The following is an 18,746-nucleotide window of genomic DNA, read 5'->3' as shown; positions in this document are numbered from 1 at the left end:
GGCAACTAATATTTGTTAATAAATGAGGGCATTTGATGAGGGAGGCAGAATATTAAATATTAAATATCATATATATTATAATTTACATTTTATATATGAGAGAGAGTGTGTGTGTGTGTGTGTGTGTGTGTGTGTAATTTGCTACACGGATTTGACCTTGTACGATCATTAGAGTTGTTTGCATAGTCTCTTTAAGACCATTGGCTTTGCATCAGACACAGGAACTTGAAGCCTTGTGGTCAGGGGGCTGACAGGAAGGACACCTGGATGTCCTTGGAGAGAGCAAGAACAGGCCAGAACTCAAACAGGAGCTTGAGAAGACAGACAGCTCTGTGTCAATTCTTGTTCCTCTGATGGGGGTGTGGGTCCTGCAGAGGCTAGCACTCTGTGTTAGAGCTAAACACAGGCCAGGAGCTGGAGGAGCTGACATGAGCCAGCAAAATAAGCAACAGTTTTGTGTGAGCTGCAAAATGTCTCATTACCTTTCAGGCCTCTCATGTGAGGAGGGGGAAAACCCAGGGTTAGCGTGCTTGCATCTCATTGCTATTCTGTGGCCCCAGGAGCCGCATTAATCTGAGCATTTGAGGGCTAATTGTACTGTTTCAATGTGGAAATAGCTGGTCAACTCTTCTTTCTATGAAAATGTGAATGAGCCCATCTTAAGTCAGCATCATAATCCCTGGTTAATTCTAATATCTGCCCTGTTGGTGACTGCCAGCTCCCTCTAGGTAAAGCAGGTTCCATCTACACACTTTCTACTCTGCTTCTCAGCTGAAGAGTAGGTGGGGTCAGAGTATAACAGATTTGCTACTCCTTAAATTGAGGAATACCTCGGCATTATACCCTGTCTTCTCAGTTTGTCATAAATAATGGGTCAATTGGCTAGCTTAAGCGAAAGCTTAAGAACACAAGTAGTGTCTCCTGGAACCCAAGAATGGAAACACAGTTGAGCCATAGGAAGTTTCTGGAACCACGGACTAGGAACTCCTGCAGCTATGCGCTTCTGAGTGCTGTGTTCTGCTCCCCAAAGAGACCACTTGTCTCTGCTACTCCGTCCACATGGATTGCAAAGAGAGCTGGTGTTCAACCCCAAGTTTATGCAGACAACCTCCAGTAGCCTCACTTGACATTTCAGGAAAGAAAATCTGCCCCAGTTTTCAGTGCAGTAACTATCCCTGACTTCAGTGGAGGGGTACATGTAGTAAAGACTCATCCATCCTCTCACCTGTGGACTGAACCTAAGATCAGAAGCAGAGGGATCACTGAGAGCTGGCAGACCCCAGAAGGGAGCCAGCTCATCCATGCTGTGCCCAGTCCAGCCCAATAAGCTCGCCCTGACTCCCGGTGGATGGGTCTAGTTGAAGGTCTACAACTAAGGCAAAACCAAGATCGGCCAATGCTCTCAGGGCCTGAAGGGCTTTTGGAAGAAAGTCCTTCAGGAAGTTATAGGTCACAAAAAGGCAATAGACTGCCAATAGCAGTAATAGGTATGGGTCCAGAAAGAACCTCCTTGGGCAGAAGAGGAAGGGAAACAGCTGGATGCATCGGCCTCTTGGTTCAACTGGGAAAGGCAGAGCAGGGGCAGCAAATTTGAATATAAACAAATGGATAGTAAAGGTTATTACAGGTTATTACTTTACCTGGTGCCCTTCAAGGACTGAGAGTGCTTTAATATCCCCAAACTCCACGCCTTCTACTGTGGAGCTGAGTGGTGCAAGGGTGGAGGCAAGACCACAGGTATCAGGCACTCCTCCCATGCTTCGCCATTTCCTCGGCGAAGGAGTCTGAACTAGCGCATCAGGACACTCCCAAAGGGCAGCGTATTTTTGTTTCACTGAAAATGAAGGATCTCCTGAGCCGCTTGGGCACAGGATGGAGTAGTCTGGGTGGTCTTCCAGCACAATCAGATCCATAGCTGGGTGAACACTCCCATACAAGAGGAGAGATCTACTGGTGGGCTTGGGGTTGGGGAGACCCTGCTTTGCCCTTTCTGGTCAGTGTTTTAAATAATTTGGAATATTATGAAATATTACAGGTTTCACAAAGCTCTGAGGAATACCCAGTAATGTGAGTAACACAATTATAGTTCAAAGAGATCTCAGGATTTGGAATAATGGATTATGACACCCAAAGGATATATCTTACAAGGAATAAATAATAAGTGAAATCAAGCAGTCTACAATAATATGTTTAAACACAGTTCCTCATCCCTTAACACTTCTAGCTGAAGAAGAAGTTAAGTGCATGTTTGGCTGGCTAGGTAATAGGGGTTTTCTCTCATGCATTAAGTCTGGAGACAACTACAGGTGTTGATTCAGCAGCTAAACACTCACAAAGAAGGCATCTCTGTGATTCTCTTGGCTTTCCTCCGTCACAAGGTAGCTGCCATGGCTCCAACCATCTCTACATTCACAGCCGGAAGTAGAAGGGCAAATCCTTGCTATAAGTATCCCATTTATCTAAAATGCAAAAGCTTGGGGCACCCGGGTGGCTCAGTGGGTTGGGCCTCTGCCTTCGGCTCAGGTCATGATCCCAGGTCCTGGGATCGAGCCCCACATCAGGCTCTCTGCTCAGCAGGAGCCTTCCTCCTCTCTCTCTCTCTCTCTCTCTCTCTCTACCTGTCTCTCTGCCTACTTGTGATCTCTGTCAAATAAATAAAGAAGATCTTTAGATAAATTAATTAAAAAAATAAAATGCAAAATCTTCCCCCAAAAGCTCAGAAGCTAACTTCCATTCATGCATCATTGACCAAAATCTGTCACATGAGTACTCAGCGACAAGGGTGGCTGAGAAATGAGTATGTAATTATGCCAAACTACAAAGAAGATGGGAAAGGGTCAAATGCGTTATGGGTATTTCATTCCATTTTAAAAGTTAGAAGATTCTGGGGCACCTGCATGGCTCAGTGGGTTAAGCCCCTGTCTTCGGCTCCGGTCATGATCTCAGGGTCCTGGGATGGAGCCCCACATCAGGCTCTCTGCTCAAAAGGGATCCTGCTTCCCCCTCTCTCTGCCTGCTTCTCTGCTTGCTTGTGATCTCGCTCTGTCAAATAAATAAATAAAATATATTTTTTTTAAAGTTGAAGTTTCCATTTTAAAGAAGAAGCTCAGTATTTGCCCCCAGAACATACAATTAATATATTGGATACAGATTTGAATCCAATTCTATTTTTCTCCAGTCTTACTGCACATCTCACATAGTGGTGCTTCCAGGATTAATAATACCACAGGAAGAAATTTAACAGGAACATACTGGAATCACTTGATTGGAAGAACTCATTACATAAATGCAGGATGGAGAAATAACTTCATTTGAAAAAAAGGACAAAGAAATGTAGCTTACCACAAACTTAAAAGAAGCCAAAACTGTGAGGTGAGGCTATTACAGGTTCCATCCAGAGACATAGGTGTCTGGATGGAGGGAGATAATAAAGCTACCACAGATGAAGCAGTCAGGCCCTAGGGCAGTATGGTGCTCCATTCTGGGGCCTGTCCTCAAAAAGTAAGGGAGCCAACTAAAAGACCTAGAGATAGGAGAGACCTTGGGGAGGGATTGAAACCATGTCATCCCAAAGGAGAGTGAAGGACCAAAGGATTCTAACCTGGGTGAGGTGGGGGGAACCAACACGCAACAATCTTGGTTTCCAAATATCTAAAGAGCTGTAGGGTAGACCAGGGACATATGTGGTCCCAGAGACCGCAATGAGAACTCATGGCAGAATTAACAGGGAACAGATGTTGGCTTAAAACAAGGAAAACTCCTTGGAACCTGGGGCTATTGAACAGAGTAGTGGGCCCCAAAGTGTGAAGGAGGCTCCAGGAGAATCTGGAGTTGGGGTATGCCAATCCCTGCATGATGGGGCCTTGAGGAACCCTGACATCCCTCCCATCTCTAAAATCATATAGAGATGTACGTCTCCAAGCAAATACTCAGTGTTGGGGTGGAAGAATTTTCTCTGCTGTTCAAGGTCCTTCCAGTTGGACTAAGAATCAAATTGACAGGAGCCAGATTAACAGTAGAAAGCCATATTTAAGAGCATACATACAGGGAATCCACACAGACATGGAAATTCCAAAGACAGGCAACATGATACTTATACAAGCTAAGGAGGGGGGTAAAGATATGAGGATACAAATGGTTTCGAGAAAGAACAGGAAGGTGAAAAGAGATGCTTGCAAAACAAAGGTTGCCCTATTATGCAGATAAATGTCTTAGGTAACACGGAATCTTTGTTAATAGCTCTCTTCCTGGTACAAGCAGGCAGTTGAGGGGGAGGTAGAGAACTTTTCCTGAATGTACTGGGTTTTGATGGCTTTTAACTCAAAATAATGTTTATACCAAAGTGGCCCATCTTGGGGTACCTGCCCTTGGTCCTTCCATCAGGAAGCCAGTGCTCTCTCTATATATGTGTTTTCCTTTTCATTATCGGGGGAGAGGGGTGAGAGTGAGGAGAGGACCTCTAATAAAGGTTAAAGTAATAGGAACCATGAATATGGGCAACCCAAAAATATTTCAAAATAATGTTTTCTATCTGAAACTGTTGCATATTTTCCATATTCAGTGCCATTGCTGGGCTTTTCAAGATGCAGGGAAAAGAGCTCCCCAGCCCTTAAATAATAGGTTTGTTGAAAGGATATTCAGCATCTCAGCAATGATACCACAACTTCTGCATTTTTGCATTTCTAGCCTGGATGGTGCAGCAGGCCTAGCAAATAAATGCAAATGCATCTCTGCTTCTCCCTGCATCTCACATTCAAGATCCCTTAGCAGAAAGGATCTAATGACTAGTTTGGCCCTGCCCAATAAGAAGCATCCATTGGCATCCCTTGTCAGGACACTCATCCCTGGTCCCATGGTTGTGGCCAAGGGAGCAGTGTTAATGTTCAGGATGCCCTTTGGATGGCCTTCCAAGCATAGGAAATTGGGCAGAAAAGACTCCCCAGGCTGGGGAGTCTTGGTCATCCTGGTCAGAGCTAACTGGCACAAAGATGTCTAGGTCAGCCACCCTGGATGAGCCCTGACACAGAGTCTTTACCCCAATGTGACCTGCAATGGAATTCTCAGAGTAAATATGCCTGGCGAGGATGTTCTCCTTAAGTGTGACCACACTCCAAGAGAGGCAGGATTTTATGTGTGGGTCTCTGAGAAAGAGAAGTTCCAGAGAGGTCTGTGAACCATGGAAAGTTAATGGCAGCTACAGGTTCATGAGTCCCAAGCCAGGGATCATCAGAAGCTGAGGACTTTTACCCCACGGAGCTAAGTTCTCTCCTCGTCCCCTCAGCCCACCCTGAGTCCCTTGTCCCCTGAGCCCACCCGACTGCCGTCAGTTTTAATGCTGGCTTGGAGAGGCCTGAGAAGCAAATATAATAGCTTTTATTCAAGCACTGGCCAGCAGACCCCTGGAGAGCTAATTCAATTTCTTTATTTTTAAATTAGATTTCCCCAAACCATCTGCTTCCCCTGTAGCAATGCAGACAGGATCAGATCTTACCCCAATGTGGAATCTCTACTACTCTGCAGGGCTCTAGGAGCCAGAACTGACCTACCCAAGCAAGGCAGTGAGGGACCCGGGGGGAGCTATTCCAACACACCCTGCAAGAGCAGTCACTGGTACCCACAGATCTCATTGCAGGATGTGGGCTATCCAACTGGCCCTCAGCACTGCCCTGGGAGTCAGGGAAACATGAGGAATATTCTCTATTCTTAACACACGGGGAAACTGAGAACCCAAGGAAGGAGGCAGTGACTTGCCCATGACCACAAAGCTCAGTCAAGCCTAGAGAAGCCCTTTGGCGATGGGGGAAGGTCAGAGAGAGACATTAAAACAGATCTACATTCTAGCATTTAGCTAGCATGGTCTTGGACCTTGGTTTCTTCATGTGTAAGTAGGAACTGATACAACATATCTCACAAGGAAGTTTTGAAAAGTGAAAGTATTTTAAAAAGCTTGGGGGGGGGGGTCACTACCAAGCTGTGAAAAGACATGGAGGAAACTTAAATGCATCCTGCTAAGAGAAAGAAGCTAATCTGAAAAGGCTACGTACTATGTGATTCCAACTATATGACATTCTGGAAAAGGCAAAACTAAGAAGACAGTAAAAGGATAGGTGGTTGCCAAGCATTAGGAAGGGGGAGCGGATGGAGAGGTGGAGCACAGGGGATTTTTAGGGCAGTGAAACTACTCTGCAGGATATTGTATGTAATGGTGGATGCACGGCATCATAAATTGGTCAAAACCCAGGGAATATACAGTGTCAAGATAAACTATGGACTTTGAGTGATGACAGTGTGTCAGCATTGGTTCATCAGTTGTGACAAATGTACCCTTTGATGCCAATGTTGATGGTGTGGGAGGTTATATGTGTAAGGGGCATAGGGAGGAAGAAGTATTTGGGAACTCTCTGTACTTTCCAGTCAATGTTCCTGTGACCCGAATAACAGCTCTAACAAATAAAGTCTATTAATTTAAAACAATTTTAAAATGTTAATTCTGTATATAACAGGATGATAACATGGAAGTTTGAACTCAGACATCAAGATACAGTAGATAGAAGAGTCCACAGTGGGGTGCCAGGTACCAGTTTTCTATGGATCCATCTAAAGAAAGAAGCATTTACATGACTTGAGCCTGCTTGCCATGGTGGTGCTGGGTGGTAGCAAGTTCCATGGACTTCCATGAGAACTTGGAGGCTACTCATTGGCATGTAGGCCAGAGTAACGATTCTTTTTTTTTTTTTAATTTTGTTTTATTTTTCATCATGATAAGTGCATTCTTTTTTTTTAAAGACTTTATTTATTTATTTGACAGAGAGAGAGATCACAAGTAAGCAGAGAATCAGGCAGAGAGAGAGGAGGAAGCAGGCTCACTGCTGAGCAGAGAGCCTAATGTGGGTCTCGAACCCGGGACCCTGGGATCATGACCTGAGCCGAAGGCAGAGGCTTTAACCCACTGAGCCACCCAGGTGCCCTGAAAAATGCACTCTTTAACTCCCATCCCCTATTTCCCCCCAAACCTCCACCCACCTCCTCTCTGGTAACCATCAGTTTGTTCTCTATAATTATAATTAAGAGTCTGTTTCTTGGTTTGTCTCTCTCTCTCTCTCTTTTTTTTCCCTTTACTAGTTTGTTTTAGTTTTTAAATTCCACATATGAATGAGACCATAATGGCATTTCTCTTTCTCTTACTGACTTGTTTCACTTAACATTACACTCTCTGTCTCCCACCATGTTGTTGCAAAGATTTCATTCTTTTTTATAGCTGAGTAATATTCCATCGTGTGTGTGTGTGTGTGTGTGTGTGTGTGTGTGTGTGTGTACATACATAGAAAATCTTTATCTACTCATCAGTCGATGAGCATTTGGGCTGCTTCCTTAGTTTGACTGTTGTAAATAATGCTGCAATAAACACAGAGGTGTATGTATCCCTTTGAATTAGTGTTTTTGTATTTTGGGGGTGATATCCAGTAGTGTGATTCCTGGATCATAGGGTAGTTCTATTTTTAACTTTTTTGAGGAACCTCCATACTGTTTTCCAGAGTGACTGCCCAGTTTGTATTCCTACCAATAGTGCAAGAAAGTTCCTTTTTCTCCACATCCAACACTTGTTGTTTCTTGAGTTTTTTATTTTAGCCATTCTGACAGGTATGAGGTGATACCTCATTGTAGTTTGGATTTGCATTTCCCTGCTGATAAGTAGGGATGTTGAGCATCTTGGATGTATTCTTTGGAGAAAAGTCTGTTTGTGTCTTCTGCCCATCATTAATTGGATTATTTGTTTTTTGGGTATTATATTGCATCTGTTCTTTATATATTTTCGATACTAATCCTATATTGGATATGTCATTTGCAAATATAATTCTCCCATTCTATTAGTTGTCTTTTAGTTTTGTTGATTGTTTCCCTCACTGTGTAGAAGTTTTTTATTTTGATGTAGTTCCAATAACTTATTTTTGCTTTTATTTCCCTTGCCTCAGGAGATATATCTAGAAAAATGTTGCTACAGCCAATGTCAGAGAGATTACTGTCTGTGCTCTCTTCTAGGGTTTTTATAGTTTCAGGTCTCACATTTAGGTCTTTAATCCATTTTGAATTTATTTCTGTGTATGGTTTAAAAAAAAAAGTGGTCTGGTTTCATTCTTTTGCATGTAGCTGTCCAATTTTCCCAACACCATTTGTCTTTTTCCCATTGTATATTCATTCTTCCTTTGTCAAAGATTAATTTACTATATAATTACGGTTTATTTCTGGGCTTTCTGTTCTATTCATCTATGTGTTGTTGTTGTTTTTTTTTTATGCCAGTAACATACTGTTGTAATTACTACCATTTGTAATATAAGTTGAAATCTGGAATTGTTCCTCGGCCTCTCTTTCTCTATGGTATTCTCTTAACAACATCCCAACTCTCATTGCACCTAGACTTCGACTTACACCACATGTACATCTGAGCCGTGAACAACTTGGCTGCCTGATACCATTTAAATTTCTACCCACAGATCTCAACTGGGTCCTTAACTATCTTACCATATTTTTCTGATGATCTCCTCCTCTCTCAAAGGACGCATTTATATTTTCTCACTCCTTTCTGACTCACTTCTATAGAGAAATAGACATTTTATTCCATCTTCTGTGTCACCTCCTCCACTTCCACTTCACCATCCCTTTACTAAATCTGCCCTTGCACCTGCCTTCCCTCCCGTTATAACGAATGGATTTCTCTTTGCCCCAAGTACAGCGAACATTAATACATTGCTCCAAGCCTCTGTGCTCATTCACAGAAACCTATGGACTCTCATTTTTTACTCCTTTTTCACTCCCACCAACATACAGTCACAAAAAACTCTCATATTTTAAAAATAAATCCCATAGACCTCACAACTTCTTTCAACTATTATCCCATTTCCCTGTTTTGATTTATAATAAAAATCTTTGGGACGCCTGGGTGGCTCAGTTGGTTAAGTGGCTGCCTTCGGCTCAGGTCATGATCCCGGCGTCCTGGGATCGAGTCCCACATCGGGCTCCTTGCTCGGCAGGGAGCCTGCTTCTCCCTCTGCCTCTGCCTGCCTCTCTGCCTGTGCTCGCTCGCTCTCCCTCTCTCTCTCTGACAAATAAATAAATAAAATCTTTAAAAAAAAGAAAATTCAAAAATCTTTGAAAATATTATTTTTAAAAAAAGAAATCTGGAGTTGTGGTACCTCCAGTTTTGTCTTTCTTTTTCAGATTGCTTTGGCTATTCGAGGCCTTGTGTGGTTCCATACAAATTTTAGGATTGTTTGTTCCAGCTCTGTGAAAAATGCTTTTGGTATTTTGGTAAGGATTGCATTAAATCTGTAGATTGCTTTGGGTAGTATAGACATTTTAACAATATTTATTCTTCCAACCCAGGAGCACAAAATGTCTTTCCCTCTCTTTGCGTCATCTTGAATTTCTTTCTTCAGTGTTTCATAACTTTTAGAGTACAGGTCTTTCACCTCTTTGGTTAGGTTTATTCCTCAGTATTTTATTGGTTTTGGTGTGATTGTAAAGGGATTTTTTCTTAATTTCACTCTCTGCTTTATTATTAGTGTGTAGAAATGCAACAGGTTTCTGTACATTGGTTTTCTAACCTACAACTTTACTGAATTCACTTATCATTTCCTGCAGGTTTTGGTGAGTTAGGGTTTCCTATATGCAGTATCATATCATCTGCATATAATGAGAATTTTCCTTCTTCCTTGCCCATTTGTATGCCTTCAGCACAACGATTCTGATATGTCGGATGATACAGCTCTGATTAAGGTTGATGGTAAAATTGTGCCTTTGTTTAAGAGTGCACTAAAGGTGGTGAAACGTTTGAAGCTTCTGACCAAAACTGTGAAACCCATAAAACAAAGTGTGTTAAAAAAGAGAAAAGAAGGTAGAGAAGGAGCAGAGGAAGGGGGAGGAGGAAGTCAAGGGAAGAAGAGGAGGAAGGGGAGGGAAGGAAAAGAAGGGGGGGAAGAGGAAGGAGAAGTGGGGGTGAAGAGGAAGGAGAAGGAGGGGAGAGAGAGGAGGAGAGGGATGGGAAGAAGAGGAGGGAGAAGGAGCAGGAGCACACAACTCTAATGAAACAATGAGGAGTGGAAGCAACAACGGAAGGCAACAACATTTACTGAGCTACCTTGCTTTGGTTTGGAAATAAAGAGGAGCAAACTCCCCTTAGTCCATTTTTCTTCCTCTCTAAAAGAGTTATCAGGAATTAAATGAACCAGAGAATGAAGATGAAATGTAAAGATGATATTCAGCAAATTAAAGTTAGGAATCCTCTGAGTCTCTTGAAAATAAATCCAACCCCATGATGTCAAGGGGCGGGGGTGGGGGGACACATTTTCATCTCTTCTGCCACATCTCCTGTTCCCACTAGCCCTAGAAAAACCTAGACTCAATTCAGTGGCCACCACGCTTTATATCAAGCTGCCCCCCCTCACTTCCTTCTGGACCAGAGCAGAGTCCCTCATCTCTTCCCACTCCCAGATCCTACAGATGGTGCTGATGGGATGGAAGGCATATTCATAGTTTGGTCCATGAATGACATATTAGGAGCCCTCTAGGTTAAAAGCAGAGGCAGAGAAGGAAGGTTATAGCATTCAGTTAAGTACAAATCTTTCCCAGGGAGAGCAGTACTTTATTAAACCCTGGCTTACATGAGCAAATGTTACATCATTTTCCCCATAAATAACTGACCATTATATTTAACATAATTTACATCTTTTTTCAGTTGTGGCTGGTTGGATATCATTAAATAACCAATGTATAATCAGAGTCTGACCAAGAAGACAGAATCTGAAATAGGTAATACATCAGAAAGAATCGAATACACGGAGTTGGTTAAACACATCTTTCTCAAAAATCAGAAAAGGGAAGGAGGGAATGCAGAAGGAATAACCAGGGGGTAGGGGAAGAGGAGGAGGAGGTCAGACTATCGGACACCAGAAGCTCAGATGCAGGGCCATGTTCCCACTGCTGCTGGTACTGGAGGGCTCAGGAGAGGCTGATTCTATGCCTCTGATCATTGGCCTGGGATATCTTTAACCTCCTCCAACTGGGAGCTCAGAAAATGCAGTTAGGTGAGGAGAGGTGACAAGCAAGAAAGGAAACACTGGACACACTCCTTTCCGAGCACAAGGAAAGCAGCCATAACTTTAACTGTAATTGGAAGCTTTGACTATCACCTGTGACTAAACCTTGTAATTCTGGAATGAAAACTGTGTTTTGCGACTCAAAGTCGCTGTAGGCCTTTACCCTAAAAGTCACCAGGATAGTCCTAAGACTGCCACACATCTGTCCCGGACAATGATGGACTCCTTCCATTGAACAAAATTTAAGAACAGGACGAGACAAAAGAGAGTGGCTGTAAGGTTACAACCCATGGGCCCTGCTTGTTGGGCCTACTAAGTGCAAATAGAAGGTGCCTTGAATGTGGTAGGTGCACAATAAGTCCTTTTGTTATTACTGAATCCGAGGGCTCTGACCCCTCCCGCAGTGCTACATGACACAGAGCACACTGGGATCAGAACTCACCTTCTCCGAGTGGGAGGGGCTGTCCCAAACTCAGCTGCCTACAGCTTACCATCCCATGGAGACAAGGTCATCCCCTATGGCCAACAGTGAGCACCCAAATCTAGACTAATTGGCCCCAAGCCACCTGTGGGTTTTCTCACTGACACAGTTGACACATCTGCCCTGTAGAAAGGGCCAGGGTCTTCTTATTAGAACATGACAGCTTAGTTTTTCTGACCCTGGGCTTATACAGTTTCTTTTTCCCCCCACCCCTCAATAAAAAAAAAAAAAAAGCATGCTCTTCCTTTATCCATGCCATGGAATATTGTGGGTCTTGAATCCTCATGCTTACCAGGTAGAGAGCCAAGCAAAGCCCATCTGCATAACAGCCCAACCCAACTCTGGGGAACACAAAGCACAAGAGATTGATGCAGATGTGCGAGGTCCTCTGTATTCTGGTCTCACTCAAGTGTATAGACCTCTCCACTCCAAATGCAGGCCTTACCCAACTGGGCCCCCTTTGAATCAGCTTTTTCCCTTAATACACACTGTGCCCACCACCACCCACTGAAAGTCCGTCTCTCCTCCCTCACCAGGTCCCTCCCCACTCGAGGCCCAGCTCGGACTCCCATCAACCCACCATCATAGCTGCCAGCAGAGAAGGCTCGCTGACCCTCAGCTGTTCCTGCTCCCATCGTGGCGGATGCAGTTGTTACTGGAAGAGGGGCTGCCCGGCCAGTCTCCTTGCACCTGTAGATGAGTAGATCTTCCAGCTGGAAGTGCTTAAGAACTAGGCATACCTTCCACACCCCCACCTAGCAGCTACACCCCAAGCACAGAGAGGAAGGAAGAAAGGATCATGGGTCCCCGAATGACCACCCAAAAGGCTGCCTTATCGGGACCATGCACTAACAGGGACACAAGGAAAAATAGTTTGTATTGCATTAAACCAAGACTTCCTGGTTTATCTGTCACAGTCGTGAGCTTACAGCTCAGGCTGCCTCCAACCCCTGCTTTGCTTGACCTCCCACAGAGCTCCAGGCCAAGGCCACCTGAGGCCACACTCTACCTTAACTGGTGAAGATGTTTTGGGATACAAGCTTCAGGAGGCTAGGCTCAAAAATCTTCTCCATTGAGGAACTTACTCACATACAAGAAATTCAGACGTAGAGCAGCTCCATGGCTGACTGTCCTCGGCACGCTGGCTTTTGCCCTGAGTTTGTCCCTTCGTGGTCACAGGTGGCTATACCAGCTCAAGGCTTCATCTCCTCTCACAACATCTATATTTAAATAAAAGAAGAGAAAATATTTCTTCAGGGTGTCTTTTTAAGAACACGAAAATTATTCCCCAAACTCCCTCAGAAGCCATTCCTTCACATCTCATTGGCCAAAATGGATTACATACACATTCTTCTTTTTTCCACTACTTCTATTTTTTCTTTTTTTAATATCTTATTTAGTTATTTGACAGAGAGAGAGAGAGAGCAAAAGCAGGTGGAGCGGCAGAGGGAGAGGGAGAAACAAACGCCCTGCTGAGCAGCCCGACCTAGGGCTCCCCCCAAGGACCCTGGGATCAGGACCCAAACCGAAGGCAGACGCTTAACCGATTGAGCCACCCAGCTGCCCCTAATACTCCTACTTTTAAAAAAAAAATTTTTTTTTTAATTCTCAATTGAGGACATTTGACACACAATGTTACATTGATTTCAAGTGTCCAGCGTAGTGGTTCGACAAGTGTGTCCGTCATGCTGTGCTCATCACGAGTGTGCTCATCACGTCTGTCACCATATAAGGTGAGTAAAATACCATTGACTAAATTCCCCGCACAGTGCCTTTCCTCCTCATGTCTTACTCATTCCATACCTGGAAACCTGTACCTTCCACTCCACTTCACTCATTTTGCTGCTTCTCCCACTACCCTCGTTGATTACACACTCATTCTTTTTTTTTTCTTTAAAGATTTTATTTATTTATTTGACAGACAGAGATCACAAGTAGGCAGAGAAGCAGGCGGGGTGGTGGGGAGGGGGCAGGCTCCCTGCTGAACAGAGAGCCCGATGCGGGGCTGGATCCCAGGACCCTGAGATCATGACCTGAGCAGAAGGCAGAGGCTTAAACCACTGACCCACCCAGGCGCCCCACACACTCATTCTTAAATCCAGGCAAGTAGAGTGGAATTATCATAAGAGGGTCAGACTAAGGAAGACTCATTCCCCAGGACCCAGGCCCAAGACTGGGAAGGGCTGCAGCCTCACCTGGAGCCCATGCCTCTGGACACCTGGAGTAGGGTAGAATCTGGTATTTAGGTAGAGTCCTAACACTGTGAGCCCAATTCATAGATGTCCCATACTTTCCTTTCATCGTCTCAACCTGTGGAAGGTATAAGCTACTGGACAGGAAACCTGGATTCTGAAGCCACCAAGATTTTATAGGGATAGGGGCACCTGGGTCGCTCAGTGGGTTAAAGCCTCTGCCTTCAGCTCAGGTCAGGACTCCAGGGTCCTGGGATCGAGCCCCGCATCATCGCATCATCATCATCATCATCATCATCATCATCATCATCATCATCATCGGGCTTTCTGCTCATCGGGGAGCCTGCTTCCCACCCCCACCCCCACCACCGCCTGCCTCTCTGCCTACTTGTCATCTCTGTCTGTCAAATAAATAAATAAAATCTTTTTTAAAAAAGATTTTATAGGGATAGAGTTGGAAACACTTTTTACTAGGTACTAAAAACTTCAAGAAATGTTGAGGCGTGACCTAGGAGTTTATAAATGACTAATCCCAAATCCTTGCTCCACGGCTTCTAATATTTTCTGCATTACGAGTCAAGCCTCAGTTTTGTCATTTGTTAAATGTGGGAAATCTCTGAGGTCTCGAGTCCCCTGATTGTAACCTCCCGGGGCCAGGGCCTGGACTTCACTCTTTCCCTGTAACCCCAGTGCAGTTCTGGGTACAAGGCTGGTATTCAATGGAAACAGTAGCCATTCAAGAATTCTGATGTTGGGGCGCCTGGGTGGCTCAGTCAGTTAAGCATCCGACTCTTGATCTCAGCTCAGGTCTTGATCTCGGGGTCATGAGTTCAAGCCCTGCATTAGGCTCCATGCTGGTCATGGAGCCTACTTTTAAAAATTAATTAATTAAAAAATGAAGTAAAAACAAAAGAATTTTGTATTTACATCTCAACTTTGTGAGAGAACCTGTGATATTGTGAGTTACCATAAGAAATATGTATTTGGTATTCCTCCCATTTCTGGCATAAAGCTCCTTTAGGAATGTCCTTGGGATTTCCTTAGTGACAAGAACAGTAACGGTGTCTTGATATTCATAGCAAACCCCTGTCAACCCCATCTGCAGTTATATGAATGAGGTGACTTTTGGAACAGCACCCAAGGGTGGGGTTGGGTGTTAGGGAAACCAACCATGTGACTGGAGGGTTGGAAATTTCAGTCACACCCCCTTGACATCTGGGGAGACGAGAGGGGCTGGAGGTTGAATTAATCTCCAGTGGCCAATGACTTAACCAATTTACCTATGTGCTGAAACTGCCATAAAAACCCAGAAGGATATCTTTGAAAAAAATCTTTAACAAAAAATGTAAGGGGTTCCTGGGTGGCTCAGTTGTTAAGCATCTACCTTCAGCTCAGGTCATGATCCTAGGGTCCTGGGATCGAGCCTCGCATCGGGCTCCCTGCTCAGCGGGAAGCCTGCTTCTCCCTCTCCCACTCCCCCTGCTTGTGTTCCCTCTCTCACTGTGTCTCTCTCTGTCAAATAAATAATTACAAATCTTTTTTTTAAATCTTAAAAAAAAAAAAAAAGAACCCAGAAGGATAGAGTTTGGAGAGTTTCCACACTGGTGGACAAGAAAGTATCCACGTGCCACGGTGTCAGGCCCCAAACTCCACAGGGACAGAAGCTCCTGTACTGGAAACCCCACCCCGTGTATCTCTTCATCTGCCTGTTGATTCGTCTCCTTTAATATCCTTTGTAATAACCCGTAATCTCAGAAGTAAACTGGTTTCCTGAGTTCTGTGAGCAGCTCTAGCAAATTAATTAGATCCACAGAGGGGATCCTAAGAACCTCCCACAGATAGCCAGTCAGCTAGAGGCACAAATGACAATCTGGGCTTGCGAATGGGGTCTGAAGCGGGGCAGGGGTGGCGGGGCAGTCTTGTGGGACTGAGCCCTCAGCCCGTGGCATCTGATGCTGTCTCCTGGTAGACGGTGTCAGAATTGACTGGAATTGTAGGACACCTCACTGCTGTCAGAGAATTCCTTGGTGTAGGGGGAAAAAACCCACACATCGGAATTGGAGTCAGAATTGTAGAACCCAGCCTCTGTGAAATGTAGTGCTGAATTTCACGCTGTGAGGACAGTCTGTAGGAGGGAATCTATCAGCCATTGAGGGAGGCGGTGGGGCTGCATTGCAAAGGCTTCCCTGGGAAAACAGACCTGAGTTCAAATCCTGGCTCTGCCACTAAGTGACCTTGGACAAGTCACTTAACCTCTGAACTCCCAGCCCTCTTCCTTAAAATGAAGGGGAATTTGTACTTTGCCGGGTTCCTACAGAGCATGGAGAGGGCCTCAGTAAATGATGGTTCACCTTGATACTGGATTCTGTGATCACTAATGAGCAGGCTCAGAGACAGTGGAGGGATGAGTGAGGAAACCAGCCCCTGGGGTTATGACCCGGGAGTCGGGTGCAGGTGGCTAAGCCTCTTGGGGCGGATTGTAATATGCTGGTGGGGAAAAAAGAGCCAGCAGGCTCTGGGCCAGGGAAGCACAGGGAAGGTTAGATCGAGAAGTCTTAGAGCAAGGAGTGAGCCCCACTTCATTGCAATCATCGACGGACTCTCAGGACATCTCTTGAAGAATGAGGACCCTGGTAAAATATCTTTCTCTCCGGTACCACCCCTATAAAGTCTTGGCGATTTCAGGATTCGCAAGAAACTCCTTCCGACGACCTGACCTGTCAGTTGTCTGACCTTCTCACCCACTCGCATGGCCAGTGGTTTTCACACTTGTTTGTCCATGACCCAACCATACACGTGACTCAGTATAACCCCTACCATATGTAAATACCCACATCCACACATACATAAATGAAATAGTTTTATAATATGATACCCTTGCCACACGCACTGCGCTCTGCTCTTTCCTATTCTGTTCCTCTTCATTTTTTATAGATGCACCAACTTAAATTTTATGATTCACCAATGGACAATGACTCTCAAGTTAGAAAACACTGCCCCAGATGTTTTCATTACTTCACTCAAGTTTTGGAAATCAAAAAGCTGAAGAGAAACCAATGAAGGAAACTGAGGTGAAGTAGCCAATGAGGTAGGATGGAGAACCTCCCTCCACTCAGTCCAGGTATCATACTCTTTAATTTCTCCCTGTCACTGAAACTCATTGTCTCTCATAGTCCAGATGCAACCATCTCCCAAAGCTACCCAGAGCCTCCCAACCATTGATCTTACCACCTCTCCCTGCCTAGCCCCCTCCATGATGCGACTTCCTCTTTATCTGGGTTAGATGACATAGCTCCTAATAATAATAATCCATTAACCGATTTGTTCAAGAGATAGTTGTCCTCTCTGTGCCAAGCACTGTTCTAGATGCTAGAAATGCAGCAGCAAAGAAACCAAAGGTCCTGCCTACAAAGAGCTTTTTATTGGGAGGAAGCAGGCAATAAGCAAAGAAACATGAACACTGAAGCTACTTCCAGATAACAGGTAGTGCAAAGGCCTAAGGCAGCAGGGTGCCCACAGGTCCCAGGGTCAGCATAGAAGCCAGCAAGACTGGAGCAGAGTGAGCAAAAGCGGGAGTCACAGGAGAGGAGGTCAGAAGGAAGCAAGAGGACAGGGGGTCTCATAGGCTGTTCCAAGGACAGCAGGTTTTCCTCTCAATGAGATGGGTAGTCATTGCAGGTTTTGAGCAGAGGGAGTGTTCAGATCTGATTTACGTCTTAAAGATTTCTCTCTGGTTGGAGAATGGATGGTAGGGAAGTGAAGGAGGAGGATGCAGGTTAGGATACTATTGGATTAAGCCAGGTGAGAGACAATGCCGACTTCCACCACGGCAGTAGGGGAGGAAGCGGAGAGCAGTGGGTACCATTTTGAAGGTAAACCTAATGGGATTTGCTGATGGGATAACATCAAGGATGACTCCAAGGTTGGGGACGTGAGAAGCCTGAAGTATGGAGGTGCCTGTTACCGATATGGGAAGACTTGAGGAGGAGGTGTGGGGAGTGAAGAAATCAGGAGCTGAACTTTAGATACGAGAGTTGGAAATCCCAGTAGAGAAAGACATAGTCAGTAGTTTAATATATGAAGTTCAGGAGAGGGGCGTCTAGGCAGCCGCTAAAACTGGGAGATGTTAGCATACACTTGATAGGAAAGTCACGAGTCTGGATGAGAGGACTTATGTGTAAGTGACAACAGGAGGGAGAAGAGGTCCAAGGATGGCCAGGAGGTCAGGCAGGCAAGGAGAAGGGGGCAAAGGAGAGCAGGAAGGAGCTGCTCTGAGGGGAGCGGATCTACTCGACGGAAATGCTTGCACAGGTGCACACAGAGAGATGTGTAGCTGATGTTCTCAGTGGTGCTGTTTATCACTGCAGAGCTGGAAGAGCCTGAGAGGCCATCGCAGGAGAGCGGATAACTGAGCTGTTTCCTGTGCCCTATGAGATAGTACACAGCAGTGACCATGAATGGACGGAGGCACACTTTTAAAAATGTAAGTCAGATTATGCACTCAGCTCGAACCTTTCAGTGGCTTTCCCTGTCTGGGTGAAAGCCAGTCTTTACTGGCACCTTCAGACTCTGTTGTGCATCTGAGAGCCCCATCATTTTCCTTCTGGCTCAGGCCAAGCAGGTGCAAGCAGGTGCATGCCTCCGCTTCTAACACCCTTACCCTGCTTGCTTTCTGTTTTTCCCATAGCCCCTGTCACCCTGATTTCCCTCCCCTGACCAGAGTAGAAGCTTCTAGAAGGCAGAACATTGTTTTGTTCTAGGCATGGCAAGATGCCCAGCACCAGGGCCACCTCCAGGTGCAGCAAGGCAGTCCTTGGCAAATATTCCTTTTCTGGGCCACTGTCTAGATAAACAGTTGCAGTCACACAAAATCAACATGTCAGCACCATTCCAGCAACTCAACTTTCTGGGATCCCACGGCCGCCAGCAGAAACGAGCTGACTTCAGGCTGTTCTCCTGGAGCTGAGACGCGGCTGCAGA

Source organism: Lontra canadensis, unplaced genomic scaffold, assembly GCF_010015895.1.
Source record: "Lontra canadensis isolate GAN:19392208 unplaced genomic scaffold, GSC_riverotter_1.0 scaffold53, whole genome shotgun sequence".
NCBI classification, from domain to species: domain Eukaryota; kingdom Metazoa; phylum Chordata; class Mammalia; order Carnivora; family Mustelidae; genus Lontra; species Lontra canadensis.
Note: the sequence above shows the minus strand (reverse complement) of the source record.